We start from the raw sequence: 16279 nt of genomic DNA on the forward strand, positions 1-16279 counted from the left end.
GAGGGGGCTTAAGGAGGGAGGAGAAAGTGGAGAGGAGCTTCCTTGGGTTAGAAGTACAGGATTGGATTTTGGTGTGGTAGAAAGAGGTTTGAGCAGTGGTTAGTGAGAGGGAGAAGGCAGAGAGGAGTGAGTGAAAGTGGGATAGTGGGACCCTCCAGAGCCGCCGACCCCCATCTGAAAACATGTTGTTCCAGAGACCCTCCAGAGCCGCCGACCCCCATCTGAAAACATGTTGTTCCAGAGACCCTCCATGGCCGCCGACCCCCATCTGAAAACATGTTGTTCCAGAGACCCTCCATGGCCGCCGACCCCCATCTGAAAACATGTTGTTCCAGAGACCCTCCAGAGCCGCCGACCCCCATCTGAAAACATGTTGTTCCAGAGACCCTCCAGAAGCAAAGATTTGAGTTAAAAACTGAAACTGAAAGAATATTCAAAGATTTGAGGCACATTTTCACGATTTTTCAAAAATAGCAGACCTACAAGCTCACTCGGTGGCACGCTATGAGCTTGTAGATCTGCTATTTTTCAATAGCTAAAGTATAACATAATGCTAGAAACACCAAAAGGGGTTCCCGCCCAAAATGGGTTAATCGGTTTTCACCAGCAAATTGTTTTTTAAATGAAAAATCATCAATGAGTTCAATATAAATCAGAAGTGTCTAGTAACTCTAGTCTAGAACAAAAGGCAAATCAAATATGATGTAAAAATAAACTTTACATTTTTCTACATTTAATGTGTGTTCTCGTCTCATTCAGGTGTGAAAACAGACACTTGGAAAAGAGTATAGGCTTTTTATTTATTGATTGATTGAATACTTTATTAACAGGCTTTGGGCCAATCAGCCCCTATGGGGCCTATAGGCTTGTTTCCATTGTGGTCCTCTGTACGATATCGGAATCGGTCAGAATCGGTATCGTCAGATATGACCCTGTGAATAATCGGAGATCGGATATGGGTCATAATTTCATAATCATGCACCCCTACTCTTTTTTTTAAGTTAAATATTGTACTGTTGCATACATAAGCTGGCTGCTCAACTCCAGTTGCATGAGTGATGTGAAACACTGCCATCGTGTGGCCAGAGATGCAGTTACATGGAGAAAGAAGTGGTAGGATGACACTGGACTGGAGTAAACAAAGGACGTGACGTCAATGTCCTGACCCAAAACATGTACACAACAACACAGCAGTCAATGTCCTGACCCTAAACATGTACACAACAACACAGCAGTGGTTCCCACACCTGTTCACGTCAAGGACCCCCAAATGGACCCCCATAAGATAAGATGCTTACGGCTCTAGCAGTGATTAAGATAAGATGTTTACGGCTCTAGCAAGGATTCTCAAATCCGTTTAATTTCAAGGCAGTTTGACATGCATTATACGGACCCCCATTTAATGTCATTTCTATCTCTGGGACCCACGATTTATATTGTACATTTGTACACTAGAGCCCTTCACGGGAGTGATTTATTGATCCTGTTCCCGCCCGCTCCCGTGGAATCTCAGCCCATTCCTGCACCGCGCCCGCAATGATTTTATTTTTGACCGCCCGCGGTGACGGCCTGTCCGCCGCTCCCGCCCGCGGTGACGGCCTGTCCGCCGCTCCCGCCCGCGGTGACGGCCTGTCCGCCGCTCCCGCCCGCAACAAAAAAAAAGAAGTCAGATTTAGTCCCGCAACCATCCCGCAATTGTATCGTTTAGTCCCGCTAAACCGCTAAAAGAAAGGCGCGCGGTGGCGTCACTATACTGTACTCTATACTGTACACAGCATTAGCCTATTATACACACTACAGCATCATGGAGGAGGACACTGGACAGCAACAAGTTAACACTCCGACTGGGCGGCTGTGGCTCAGGAGGTAGAGCAGGTCGTCCAATGATCCATGGGTCAGCGGTTCGAATCCCGGCTCCTCCTGTCTACATGTCGAAGTGTCCTTGGGCAAGACACTGAACCCCAAATTGCTCCTGATGTGCTGGTTGGTACCTTGCATGGCTTCCGCCGCAATCGGTGTATGAATGTGTGTGTGAATGGGTGAATGTAATGCACAATCTATGTAAAGCGCCTTGGATAAAGGTGCTATATAAATGCACCATTTACCATTTACCACTCCTATTATACACACTACAGCATCATGGAGGAGGACACTGGACAGCAACAAGTTAACAACCATATTGTCCGCTAACTGTAGCCCAAATATTATTAGCTATTATTCACATTGGCTACAATCTATACCTGTCGGGAACATTTAAAATGATTCCTCTATAACAGGGGTGAGCAACTGGCGGCACGGGGGCCACATGCAGCCCCCCTCAGGCTGATGTCAGAATACTGATATAATACTGGTTTCAGCTGTTTACAATTCCACAACATGCAAACATGACCCGCTTTAATTACTTCAGTCTAAGTTAGTAGCTGAATGCTCAACACAATTATAATTAACAGCATTTGAAATTACATGAAAATGTTACTTTTCCAATAAAAAAATAGGAACAATTCAAGATTTCAATTAGAATATAGCAAAAATAGCCGATTTGAGCTTGTAGATTGGCTATGTTTGCTACGACAGTAATATATGGTCCTAGGGAGTGAGTGTGGAAATATAGTGGCTCCTCTCCATCGTCAAAGTAGCAGCCAAATATAGGCCTATAACTATAAATATAGGCCTATAACTATAAAGCCGAACGTTAACACAACATATAGGCCTATCAAAATCAAATCACAGTAGCCTATAGGCCTAACCATGCAGTATCCACTGCTATAGCACACACTAGTAGCCTATAGGCCTAACCATGCAGTAGCCACTGCTATAGCACACACTAGTAGCCTATAGGCCTAACCATGCAGTATCCTCCGCTATAGCACACACTAGTAGCCTATAGGCCTAACCATGCAGTATCCACTGCTATAGCACACACTAGTAGCCTATAGGCCTAACCATGCAGTATCCACTGCTATAGCACACACTAGTAGCCTATAGGCCTAACCATGCAGTATCCACTGCTATAGCACACACTAGTAGCCTATAGGCCTAACCATGCAGTATCCACTGCTATAGCACACACTAGTAGCCTATAGGCCTAACCATGCAGTATCCACTGCTATAGCACACACTAGTAGCCTATAGGCCTAACCATGCAGTATCCTCTGCTATAGCACACACTAGTAGCCTATAGGCCTAACCTATAGCACACACTAGTAGCCTATAGGCCTAACCATGCAGTATCCTCTGCTATAGCACACACTAGTAGCCTATAGGCCTAACCTATAGCACACACTAGTAGCCTATAGGCCTAACCTATAGCACACACTAGTAGCCTATAGGCCTAACCATGCAGTATCCTCTGCTATAGCACACACTAGTAGCCTATAGGCCTAACCTATAGCACACACTAGTAGCCTATAGGCCTAACCTATAGCACACACTAGTAGCCTATAGGCCTAACCTATAGCACACACTAGTAGCCTATAGGCCTAACCATCCAGTATCCACCGCTATAGCTATAGCACACACTCACACGCAATGCAATTATGAAATGCAAGAACATGAAATAAACGATACAAAATAAGAGTGTATCTATAACAAATAGCCTATAGTGACAAACCAGTTACACAATAAGGCTAATCTAATCTACCTCATCATATTGCTGTTGAGGAACAGAATGTTGCTGATGGCCTGCGGGTCCAGGCCTGTGCGTCTTTCCTCCATAATGCGTCCACAGACACTAAAAGCAGAGGAGGATGCACATCCTCTCTGAGGGCGCAGAGGATGCACATCCTCTCTGAGGGTGCAGAGGATGCACATCCTCTCTGAGGGAGCAGAGGATGCACATCCTCTCTGAGGGCACAGAGGATGCACAGGATAAATCGTGCCAGTTTTGAGAGCGCTGGCAAGCGATCCTTATTGAACCCCCACCACAGAAGAACGTTGTCTGGGTCATCTTCCCAATCAGCAAATCTGTCCGGTTGCTTCTTCGCTGGTTGTTGGCACATCCTCCTCCTCCGTTTGTGGGACCTGATCAAACTCCATCTTTAGGATGTATTCCTTTGCACCTTTGGATTAGAACGATTGATTTTTCATATATAGGCCTAGATGGAAACATGGGTAAAAAGGGCAACACGTTAACAAAAATAATGCCAATAAATGAGCATATGCCTATAATATTATCTGTCTAGTTCACATAATTCATCCATATTACGTTACATATAATACAGGGGGCAGCGGTGGCCTAAGCGTTAGAAGAGCGCCCTTGTTGCCGAAAGGTTGCCGGTTCGATTCCCCGGACGGGCAGGAAAGATCTGGGTGGGGAAGTGATTGGTCATCACTCACCCAACACCGCTGAAGTGCCCTTGAGCAAGGCACTGAACCCCCAACTGCTCCAGTGGAGCTGCTTAGTGGCCAACAGTATAAGACTGTGGTTGTACTGGTCAGCTCCCAGGTTTTAGTGTGTGTGTGTGTGTGTGTGTGTGTGTGTGTGTGTGTGTGTGTGTGTGTGTGTGTGTGTGTGTGTGTGTGTGTGTGTGTGTGTGTGTGTGTGTGTGTGTGTGTGTGTGTGTGTGTGTGTGCATAGATATATATAAAGTCTAGATGGCTCAAGGCGGAGTTTCTGACGTCGTTCACCCGGCAGCCATCTTGCTTCGGGGCTACAGTACAGTATGTTCAATGGCAGCTCAAACAGAAACAGTCATAACTCGCTCAAATCTTGACGGATTTACAAACGGGTTGGTTTATTACAAACGTTGTCAACGTGGCTATGATTCAGGACGCTTATCTGCTTAATTTTCTTTTTGTTTATGAACGTCGTATAAAAGCATATAAGTATGCGGACGTCTCTGACGTTTATAACAACCCAAACCGTTTGAAAATCGGTTGAAAATTGAGCAAATTATGGTCATTTAAGAGTACATGCCCCATAGACACAATGTTATGTGTCCCGAGGTAAGATGGCCGCCACGTAACGACGTCGCTCTCCATTGGCCAACAGCGCGGGTGAGCTATCTAGAGTTTATATATATCTGTGTGTGTGTGTGTGTGTGTGTGTGTGTGTGTGTGTGTGTGTGTGTGTGTGTGTGTGTGTGTGTGTGTGTGTGTGTGTGTGTGTGTGTGTGTTTCTATGTGCAGGGCGTTGCTGAAAATGAGCACATGTGCTCAGCTCCTTCCCTGGATAAAAGAAATAAAATATGTTTTACTACGTCATCTCTTGCATCAGGGCCCAACATCTGTCGCAGTTAAGGCGTCAGGAACGTTGCCATCCTGAACAGCATGTGGAGAGATTTATTTGGTGTATATGTTGATGTGCCCATGAGTTCTTGTATTAAAATAGCAGATCTACAAGCTCATAGTGCGCCACCGAGTGGCGCGCTACGAGCTTGTAGGTCTGCTATTTTTGAAAAATCGAAGAACGACATAGAACATAGATTTTTCAGAAAACTGTCAGGATGTTAAAATCTGATCTCAGGTCAAAATGGGTTAAGTGCCAGCTGGTCTTATGACTTAACTTAAGACCTGGAGGCGTGGCCAATGCTGTTTGGCCATGCACTCAAAATAGGCTATAGCTAATAATCTGAGGTTCATATTTATATAATGGAAAATGTGAGAAGCTTTTTTTATTGTTTATTATTATAGTCGACACCATAAAAATGTGAGATATGTAATGGATATGTAGTCCTAGTAGAAAGTACTTTGAAAGTACTTTGTTTCACTAAAAGGCTCTGTAGGAGCCAAAATATACATTTTGTTATTATATTTATTGTTTATTTTTGTCCCACGCTTGGTTTTTGATGTTCCACTTCCCACTTAATTGACGAGCTCCTGCTGTTTGTCTGCTAATCATTTTACTGATGTCAGCTGTGTGTCTGAGCAGTGGCCTTCAGTAGGTGCGTTTACATGGACACCTTTCTTCCAATCTGATTAAAATAAACCCGATTGAAGGTTTTGGATCAAGTGTTTACATGGGGCAAGTTCAATCCGATCAGGTGTTTACATGTGCCCACTTTTAATCAGATTAGCTACTGTTTGTATAATGAAATCAGACCCATGTAAGTGGTGATGTACTCAGGGGCGGCCTTAGAGACCGGGAGGCCCCGTTCATGACGTCATCATTTTAATAATTAATAATTATTATTATAAGACTTTTTTTGTCAGTGTCTCAGCGCTGCTAGTGCAGTGAGTGCACGCGGGAGGCCCCGTTCATGACATACTGTACTGATACCGTATTTGTACTGTAGCCTACTACATTGTACTGTACTGTACTGATACCGTACTTGTACTGTAGCCTACTACATTGTACTGTACTGTACTGATACCGTACTTGTACTGTAGCCTACTACATTGTACTGTACTGATACCGTACTTGTACTGTAGCCTACTACATTGTACTGTACTGTACTCGTACTGTAATGCACTTGTACTGTAGTCGTACTGTACTTACTTGTACTATACTGTACTCATACTGTACTACATTGTACTGTAGGGCATTCACTTCTAGTCATTTTTACTAGTTGACTAGTTGCCTAGTTTACTAGTCGACTAGTTGATTAACTACCTATTATGTAAAAGTACAGTACAGTACAGTACAGTACAGTACAGTACAGTACAGTACAGTACAGTACAGTACAGTACACTAAAACAATCTCAACTTCCCATCATGCACCTGTGCACGGTGTGACGCTCGACAGCGCCACTTTGTCACCTGTTGGTACCCTAAACGGACGGACAGACATACATACAGACAGACAGACATAGGGACACATATTGCCGTTCCTTAAGTGGCTGCACCACTCAATAATACATTATTATTATTATACACACATCTAACCCTATTATTATTAATAGGCCTATTATTACTATAAAATGGGTCACCACATGTGTTTTCCCACTTTTACCCATTCTTCCCTCCCGCCTTTACACACACTGAACTGTTTTTTAATCGGGAGGCCCCCGATGCTCGAGGCCCGTTTCAATTGAAACGATTGAAACATATATAAGGCCGCCACTGGATGTATTTGGATTTGTTTCGTTAATGAAGCAGCAGAGCAGTTTGACTTCAACTTTTCTGATGGGGGAAATGAGTGGAGAAGATGAGCATAAGAACAAAGGGATTGTAATGGTAGGCCTACCTAATACCTATAGGCTCTAGAGCGTCGCAGTCCCGCCCCCTACCATGGCCCAGGAAATTAATCCCAATGCATTTTTCCCATAGACATTTCAAAAAGTATTTATTTAAAGACGGTTACACCGCGGACAAAGCCAACTCGAGTCGTGACAACTCATGACAACACAAACAATATGGACCAAACAAATAATTACAAAGAAGAAAAACAACAAAAAAGTGTTGTAACCTGCCGTTTCTTTCTTCTTTCTAATTATTTGTTCGGCCCAAAAAATTATGTTTATTGTCATGATTTGTCACGACTCGAGTTGGCTTTGTCCGCGGCGTAAACGTCTTTAAATAAATACTTTCTGAAATGTCTATGAGGAAAATGAACGGAGAATCGTTTCCTGGGCCATGGTAGGGGGCGGGACTGCGACGCTCTATAGGCCTACTGTTACAACGCTGCTGTTTGTGTAGGCCTACAGGCTACAGCCCTACTTGTAGATGGGCTTGCCCACTTCCAACCCATGCCAGTTAGCCCACATGTAGACCATGTTGGAACTACATGGGCTTGCCCACTTCCAACCCATGCAAGTTAGCCCACATGTTGACCATGTTGGAACTACATGTTTCCAGTTCAAGCCCATTCCCACTTGTACCCATGTATCCCGCATTGAAACCACATGGGACCCAAGTGGGCATGCTGGCTGGGTTCCATCTCTCCTCTCTCATCTCTGTCGAGAATGCAACTAGCCTACTTGGACTGTGTCTGTTTAGCAATGGTAGGCTACTGAATGGTAGAGCCTTCAGACGTCGGAGTTGATTGATTTCCAGCTTATTTTGTGGCTAGTAATTAATAACCCTTATGGTCTGAGTCGTCTCGTCTTTATACTATTTATTATTAATTCAGCTTTCACATTTTACCCTACCCTATAGTTGCAATGGAAAGAATATTATATTAAATATCTATATACAATGAGTACATGGCATGCACGCCATTTAAAATGTCAAATAGGCTAATGTGGAATTTTACGCAGGTGGTTCCAAATGATGAATTGATTACATCACTAGCAAAAGACGTGAAACTAGGTCAAATCAATTACTGTAGCTGCAGCGGAGCTGTTCCAACTCTGACTTGAAGCAGCGGAGCTGGTCCGACTCTGACTTGAAGCAGCGGAGCTGGTCCGACTCTGACTTGAAGCAGCGGAGCTGGTCCGACTCTGACTTGAAGCAGCGGAGCTGGTCCGACTCTGACTTGAAGCAGCGGAGCTGGTCCGACTCTGACTTGAAGCAGCGGAGCTGGTCCGACTCTGACTTGAAGCAGCGGAGCTGGTCCGACTCTGACTTGAAGCACACTAAACCGACCAGCACGGCTTCAAGTTTAAACCATAATGGCATGTAGGCATATTGGATATCAACTTTCCTCAGCCAAACAGAAACAGATCTGCGATCACAGAGGCAGGGGGGGGGGGGGGGGGGGGGGGGGTCAGCGCATGCAACTTCAGGTAGCATACGAGTGATTCTCATCATCCATTATCTCAGTGGCTGCAACACTTTTATTTATTTATACTTTTTATTTGCATGGGAGATTTTCGGCTATAGTGCCGTGTGTGTGTGTGTGTGTGTGTGTGTGTGTGTGCACATGCGCTTGCAGAGAGAGAGGGGGGAGAGGGAACGAGAGAGAGGTATACCGCCTCATCGCACTGCCAAAAACAAGGAGGTTAAGCAACAGAAATTGCCGACGATTTGATGTGCAGAAAGAACATATCAGATTCTAATCGGGTTAAGGTGTATACATGGAAGAAATGTCCTCTTGATCGGGTTTAAAAAAAGTCTAGACCACCCCTCTGCACCCGATTAGAATTTAAATCGGGTCGGACTTGATCGGGTTTATTTTGGTGTATACATGGATATTTTAAATCGGGTGTATTTAAAACCTTGTTTTAACCCGATTAGAACGTGACATGTAAACGTGCCTAGTGAGAACAATGAGGGTGAGCAGTGGCCTTCAGTGAGAACAATGGGGGTGAGCTGTGTGTCTGGGCAGTGGCCTTCAGTGAGAACAATGGGGGTGAGCTGTGGCCTTCAGTGAGAACAATGGGGGTGAGCTGTGTGTCTGGGCAGTGGCCTTCAGTGAGAACAATGGGGGTGAGCTGTGGCCTTCAGTGAGAACAATGGGGGTGAGCTGTGTGTCTGGGCAGTGGCCTTCAGCTCTAGGCTCAATATTTTCTGTTGACTGTTTAATCATTTATCTGCGTTTATACTACGTTTTCATTTATCAACATTTTCAGTACAGTTTTGGACCTTGTTATTTTCTTAATAAATCACCTTAACTACAATAAGAAGTTTTCTGGATTTCATTCAAACGCGTCACACAGTTCCTGCCGACAGCTCAGCCTCATAGCGCTACTTCTATGATTTGATGGGAAGAAGTAGTCGCTACAACAGGAGGTGAAGAAGTAGTCGCTACAACAGGAGGTGAAGAAGTAGTCGCTACAACAGGAGGTGAAGAAGTAGTCGCTACAACAGGAGGTGAAGAAGTAGTCGCTACAACAGGCTCAGAACTACAACTTTTTCCAAAGTGCTGTTTTGGGTGAAATCGGGCTGTATTCAGCTGCTTACAGCTTCATACCAATACGTTTTATCAACTCAGTTTATTTTTTCCATGATAGCAGACATGTTAATGCTTCTTTTAAGATATTGTGTCTTCACAAAGACTTTCTTTAGATATGTCTCCATATTCCAAGGAACCCCTCGGCATAACATACCACATGGCTCGAATCTGGCCTCAGCGCCAAGAGCGATGATGTAATCCTGGGCCAACCTGGGGAGAGCAGCGGACTGACCTACACTTCACCTGCCAACCTGGGGAGAGCAGCGGACTGACCTACACTTCACCTGCCAACCTGGGGAGAGCAGCGGACTGACCTACACTTCACCTGCCAACCTGGGGAGAGCAGCGGACTGACCTCTACACTTCACCTGCCAACCTGGGGAGAGCAGCGGACTGACCTCCTGGGCGCTACACTTCACCTGCCAACCTGGGGAGAGCAGCGGACTGACCTCATGCTGGGCGCTACACTTCACCTGCCAACCTGGGGAGAGCAGCGGACTGACCTCATGCTGGGCGCTACACTTCACCTGCCAACCTGGGGAGAGCAGCGGACTGACCTCTGGGCGCTACACTTCACCTGCCAACCTGGGGAGAGCAGCGGACTGACCTCATGGGCGCTACACTTCATCTGCCAACCTGGGGAGAGCAGCGGACTGACCTCCTGGGCTACACTTCACCTGCCAACCTGGGGAGAGCAGCGGACTGACCTCCTGGGCTACACTTCACCTGCCAACCTGGGGAGAGCAGCGGACTGACCTCCTGGGCTACACTTCACCTGCCAACCTGGGGAGAGCAGCGGACTGACCTCCTGGGCTACACTTCACCTGCCAACCTGGGGAGAGCAGCGGACTGACCTCCTGGGCTACACTTCACCTGCCAACCTGGGGAGAGCAGCGGACTGACCTCCTGGGCTACACTTCACCTGCCAACCTGGGGAGAGCAGCGGACTGACCTCCTGCTACACTTCACCTGCCAACCTGGGGAGAGCAGCGGACTGACCTACACTTCACCTGCCAACCTGGAGAGAGCAGCGGACTGACCTCATGCCTTCTGGGCGCTACACTTCATCTGCCAACCTGGGGAGAGCAGCGGACTGACCTCATGCCTCCTTCTATGCATGAGGAGTCCATGCTGCTTCTTTTCACAGGGGGAGTTTCCCTGGCCAGACGTAGCTCGTGGAAGGAACACGTTTTTCCGAACAGTTCCTTTCCCCTCCATCAGGCGCCTGAGCTGGCCAGGGGGAGGCAGTTTAGAGACCAGGATTACTGCATGTTTTTTTTAGGGTACCTACCCTAGGGGACACGGGGAGAACATGTGAGGGTACCTACCCTAGGGGACATGGGGAGAACATGTGAGGGTACCTACCCTCGGGGACACGGGGGGAAAATGTGAGGGTACCTACCCTAGGGGACACGGGGAGAACATGTGAGGGTACCTACCCTAGGGGACACGGGGAGAACATATGAGGGTACCTACCCTAGGGGACATGGGGAGAACATGTGAGGGTACCTACCCTAGGGGACATGGGGAGAACATATGAGGGTACCTACCCTAGGGGACACGGGGAGAACATGTGAGGGTACCTACCCTAGGGGACATGGGGAGAACATGTGAGGGTACCTACCCTAGGGGACACGGGGAGAACATGTGCAGTTACCTACCCTATAGGGGACACGGGGAGAACATGTGCAGTTACCTACCCTATAGGGGACACGGGGAGAACATGTGAGGGTACCTACCCTAGGGGACACGGGGAGAACATGTGAGGGTACCTACCCTAGGGGACACGGGGAGAACATGTGAGGGTACCTACCCTAGGGGACACGGGGAGAACATGTGAGGGTACCTACCCTAGGGGACACGGGGAGAACATGTGAGGGTACCTACCCTATAGGGGACACGGGGAGAACATGTGAGGGTACCTACCCTAGGGGACACGGGGAGAACATGTGAGGGTACCTACCCTAGGGGACACAGGGAGAACATGTGAGGGTACCTACCCTAGGGGACACGGGGAGAACATGTGAGGGTACCTACCCTAGGGGACACGGGGAGAACATGTGAGGGTACCTACCCTAGGGGACACGGGGAGAACATGTGAGGGTACCTACCCTAGGGGACATGGGGAGAACATGTGAGGGTACCTACCCTAGGGGACACGGGGAGAACATGTGCAGTTACCTACCCTATAGGGGACACGGGGAGAACATGTGCAGTTACCTACCCTATAGGGGACACGGGGAGAACATGTGAGGGTACCTACCCTAGGGGACACGGGGAGAACATGTGAGGGTACCTACCCTAGGGGACACGGGGAGAACATGTGAGGGTACCTACCCTAGGGGACACGGGGAGAACATGTGAGGGTACCTACCCTAGGGGACACGGGGAGAACATGTGAGGGTACCTACCCTAGGGGACACGGGGAGAACATGTGAGGGTACCTACCCTATAGGGGACACGGGGAGAACATGTGAGGGTACCTACCCTAGGGGACACGGGGAGAACATGTGAGGGTACCTACCCTAGGGGACACAGGGAGAACATGTGAGGGTACCTACCCTAGGGGACACGGGGAGAACATGTGAGGGTACCTACCCTAGGGGACACGGGGAGAACATGTGAGGGTACCTACCCTAGGGGACACGGGGAGAACATGTGAGGGTACCTACCCTAGGGGACACGGGGAGAACATGGAGGAGGAGAGAACACGCCCCCCCCCCCCCCCCTCAGCGCCCACAGCGTCTCTGCTACCTTTGACGCGTTTGTGTGACGCTGTATAGTGCGATAAAGTTTGCTTGAGTGTTTGATTTATACGAACAAACACAAACAAGCTGTTTGAATTATGGAGATAAGCAGTTTTTCTTTTTCCTCTCCTGCCCAAACAGACATGGTGGTGAAAGATGAGTCCCTGAAACGTGTCGACGGCGTGAGGGAACGAGGCAGCGCGCGGCTCGCTATCTTTACAACCGTTGAAATACCTGGAGAGAGCAACGACACGCTGCGATGTCGTTGTCCTTGTTTATTTGTAGTGAGAGATACCGGAGCAGAGCGGCATTCTGGGCCTGTACTGGGCAGATAGCGCTGAGCACACAGTGCACGCACGCACGCACGCACGCACGCACGCTCGCACGCACGCACGCACGCACGCACGCACGCACGCACGCACGCACGCACGCACGCACGCACGCACGCACGCATACACTGAGTGTGTGTGTGTGTGTGTGTGTGTGTGTGTGTGTGTGTGTGTGTGTGTGTGTGTGTGTGTGTGTGTGTGTGTGTGTGTTTGCAGATAAAGCGTGTGTTTACATTATGCTCATGTTCAGATGAACAGCCGCTGTTGCCTCAAAGTCCTGCGTTATCATGGCGGGTTCAGTGGAAACTAACACGGCCCAGTCTGAAGACACAACAGGTGTCAGGGAGGAGGGAGGGTGGGGGTTGAGGTGGGGGGGGAGGCAGAGGATTCTTTTCTTGCGCTGTCTGTTCGTGTGGAGATTGTCAATGGGGGGGAAGTCCAGATTCGTTTTTAGAGCGAGGGATATAGCAATATGGCTATTTCTCCTCTCTGTCCGTTATGGCTCTCTGTCGTCCGTCATGTCTCTCTGCAGGGCGCTGACCTTTTCCAAGATCGTGTCCATCTTCTGATGTAACTCCCCAAGTGCCCTGCCCAGCTCGGCCACGGCAGGCAGCATAGGGGCTCCGTTCAGCGCTGCCACTTTTCCAATTCTTCGATACACAAGACCAGTGCACAGCCCGATCAGCAGAAATCCTGTCACCGTAAATCCAAATAGATATACCTCTTCTACGCTGATAATCTCCATGCACATTACACGCCAAGTCTTGTAGTCTTGGGTATAACTTGCGGGTGAAGATCCATCAGGGTATTGAGCGGGCTCTCCAGAACCCAATTTACATGGAAAAATGTTGTCTATCACGTACAGAGACCAGCACACTAATTCCATGAATAGTTCCATGTTTTGGTAGTTTCAGGAGTTTCGAAGAGACAGTGTAGAAGAGAAGTTCTGGGCAGACAGGAGTAGAGGGAGTAGAGGGAGTAGAGGGAGTAGAGGGAGAGAGAAAAAGAATGCGACCGCCCTCGTCAAGAGGCAAGCAAGAAAAATCTTGCCTCTTGACGAGGCTCCATTTTTAATATCTCTGGGTTCAGATATTAAAAATCTAGATATTTAAAATGAAGACATTCAAATTAGTATTATTTGCTATTATTATTATTATTATTATTATAATTAATATATTCAAAATTAAGATTTTCACCACATCCACTGTTGATGTTTTGAGTCCCACTTGCAATATCCTCGCTGTCCACCAGTGGGCTCCCAATCCACAGACATGCATGCAGGGAATCTCTATAGCTGGTGCATTATACATAAAGAGTGTGCGTGCGTGCGTGCGTGCGTGCGTGCGTGCGTGCGTGCGTGCGTGCGTGCGTGCGTGCGTGCGTGCTTGCGTGCGTGCGTGCGTGCTTGCGTGCGTGCGTGCGTGCTTGCGTGTGTGCGTGCGTGCTTGAGTGTGTGCGTGTGTGCGTGAGTGTGTGCGTGCGTGCGTGCGTGCGTGTGTGCGTGCGTGCGTGAGTGTGTGCGTGCGTGCGTGAGTGTGTGCGTGCGTGTGTGCGTGCGTGCGTGCGTGCGTGCGTGTGTGTGTGCGTGCGTGCGTGAGTGTGTGCGTGCGTGCGTGAGTGTGTGCGTGCGTGGGTGCGTGCGTGCGTGTGTGCGTGCGTGCGTGTGTATAGGAACACAGTCCTTGTCACCTAGACTGCTGCTATACAGCAACGGAGCTTTAGGGCAAAATAAATAAATAATTTGCAGGGGAATAAATGTATGTATCTAAATGTAATCCCCGGTCGGTCGGTCGGTAGGCCGGTCGGTAGGCCGGTCGGTCGGTAGGCCGGTCGGTAGGCCGGTCGGTAGGCCGGTCGGACGGTCGGTCGGCCGGTCGGTCGGTCGGTCGGTAGGCCGGTCGGTCGGTAGGCCGGTCGGACGGTCGGTCGGTCGGTAGGCCGGTCGGACGGTCGGTAGGCCGGTCGGACGGTCGGTCGGTCGGTCGGTCGGTCGGTCGGTCGGTAGGCCGGCCGGTCGGTCGGTCGGTCGGTCGGTCGGTCGGTCGGTAGGCCGGTCGGACGGTCGGTAGGCCGGTCGGTCGGTCGGTCGGTCGGTCGGTCGGTCGGAATATGTGTTTCTACAAGCTCGTAGATCTGCTATGAGCTATGAGCTTGTAGATCTGCTATTTTTAAATAGCTATAAGTATAACATAATCCTTAAAACACCAAAAGGGGTTCCTCCTCCCGCCCACAACGTGTTAAGTTTCAAATCCAATACCCCTCCAGGCTGGAGCTGAACTTTTCTAATGTTTTTAAACAGATTCACAAGCTAGCTGTTGGTGCATGAAGCTAAAAACGCCAGCTGTTTGTGTGCGTGCGTGCGTGCGTGCGTGCGTGCGTGCGTGCGTGCGTGCGCTGCACACAGGGGCTTGTTATTTTGCTGTTTTTAGATTTACTGCGTGATGTAAACAGAGACTCAGTGAGGCGTGAAATGACTTTGTTGTTGTTGTTGTCTCAGCATTGTTCAGATGGACGTGTCTTAGATAGAACCGTAGCTCAGCCTTAGTTAGAGATGGAGCTCGATAACCGATAACGGACAATCTTTGCGACCGAAGGTCCGCGTTTACAATTTTGACTGATACCTGTCCATTTAAACTCTAGACGGGCCTGTTGACTGATACCTGTCCATTTAAATTCTAGACGGTCCTGTTGACTGATACCTGTCCATTTAAACTCTAGACGGGCCTGTTGACTGATACCTGTCCATTTAAACTCTAGACCGGCCTGTTGACTGATACCTGTCCATTTAAACTCTAGACGGGCCTGTTGACTGATACCTGTCCATTTAAACTCTAGACGGGCCTGTTGACTGATACCTGTCCATTTAAACTCTAGACGGTCCTGTTGACTGATACCTGTCCATTTAAACTCTAGACGGGCCTGTTGACTGATACCTGTCCATTTAAACTCTAGACCGGCCTGTTGACTGATACCTGTCCATTTAAACTCTAGACGGGCCTGTTGACTGATACCTGTCCATTTAAACTCTAGACGGGCCTGTTGACTGATACCTGTCCATTTAAACTCTAGAGGGGCCTGTTGACTGATACCTGTCCATTTAAACTCTAGACGGGCCTGTTGACTGATACCTGTCCATTTGAACTCTAGACGGGCCTGTTGACTGATACCTGTCCATTTAAACTCTAGACGGGCCTGCCCCAAAGTCATTTGTGCAGCCGCGCCCGGCAGCCGGCGAAAACTAAGAACATTAAGGCCCGGCGAAAATTAAGGCCCGGCCCTACCTGGGCCCTCATCAAACCCTGTACACTCAAGAGAATGTCCCGGCTACCACCCTTAGATCTCCATATATGGAGCTGACCTGTTCTGACATTCCATATGTTGATCTGACCTCATCAAACTCTGTAGACTCAAGACATGCTCCTTATATGGCCAGTATAGAATTCGTTCCATGTTGACCCCCCCCCCCCCCCCCCCGTGACAAAGCGCCAGC

This window comes from Electrona antarctica (genome assembly GCF_951216825.1).
Source record: "Electrona antarctica genome assembly, contig: scaffold_104, whole genome shotgun sequence".
NCBI classification, from domain to species: domain Eukaryota; kingdom Metazoa; phylum Chordata; class Actinopteri; order Myctophiformes; family Myctophidae; genus Electrona; species Electrona antarctica.